Below are 993 nucleotides of genomic sequence, written 5' to 3' on the forward strand. Positions count from 1 at the left end.
AATCATCACAACAATGTATTTTATAGAGGTATCGGCATTATTTATCTCCTTATTAAGGGAATGAAATTAGAGAGTGGGAACATAAATCGTCCAAGCTTAAGGCTAGGGGTGATTCTAAGTACTGCAGAAACGATAGCACAGTTATCGGAATGACTTTAAGAGAGATGATTTCTGCTCTGATCAGAACGGATCTTCCACCACAACTTTCTTCTAAGTGAATCAACCTACAGATCTTCTCGGTACACAGACACTGTAGTACTCAGTATCATTTAATATGCCAACGGCCTTGCCGCAGTGGTAACACCGGTTCCCGTCAGATCACCGAAGTTAAGCGCTTTCGGGCTGGGCTAGCACTTGGGTGGGTGACCATCCAGTCTGCCGAGAGCTGTTGGCAAGAAGGGTGTACTCAGCCCTTTGTGAGGTAAACTGATGAGGAGCTACTTGATTGAGAAGTAGCGGCTCTGGTCTCATAAACTGACATACGGCCGGGACAGCGGTGTGCTGACCACATGCCCCTCCATATCCGCATCCAGTGATGCCTGTGGGCTAAGGATGACACGGCGGCCGGTCAGTACCTTTGGTCCCTCCAGGGCCTGTTCGGATGAAGTATTTAAAAGTAATTTCGTATGATTGTTATACTGGTCAAACGAGCAAGCGAACTGCTATGAGAAGAGATAGACATTGGAAGGGGCTATGTTCAGACGATTTCTAGTTATTGTCGGGTGGATTTGCTGTCTTTTATGTAGATCATTCTAAGCGGGTGTCAGAATCGTCCCATCTACGAGAATCATTTGTTTGGCTGCAGGTCTTTGATGTATCACACATACTCTACCGCACCTACGCCAAAATTTTGCAGCATATACAGATAGAAAAAAAAGCGAGAGGGGGGATACAGTGAGCCGTTGCCACTGGTGTGTGTATGTGTGTGTGTGTGTGTGTGTGTGTGTGTGTGTGTGTTGGGGGGGGGGAGGAGGAGGAGGTTGTTTTGACACA

The 993-nt window shown here is 46.8% G+C and overlaps 1 pseudogene; it reads left to right on the plus strand.

The window, feature by feature from the left end:
* Nucleotides 1-276: 276 nt before the first annotated feature.
* Nucleotides 277-394, plus strand: LOC126089663 (5S ribosomal RNA; annotated as a pseudogene).
* Nucleotides 395-993: the final 599 nt, after the last annotated feature.

Source organism: Schistocerca cancellata, chromosome 6 (genome assembly GCF_023864275.1).
Source record: "Schistocerca cancellata isolate TAMUIC-IGC-003103 chromosome 6, iqSchCanc2.1, whole genome shotgun sequence".
Classification (NCBI taxonomy): Eukaryota; Metazoa; Arthropoda; class Insecta; order Orthoptera; family Acrididae; genus Schistocerca; species Schistocerca cancellata.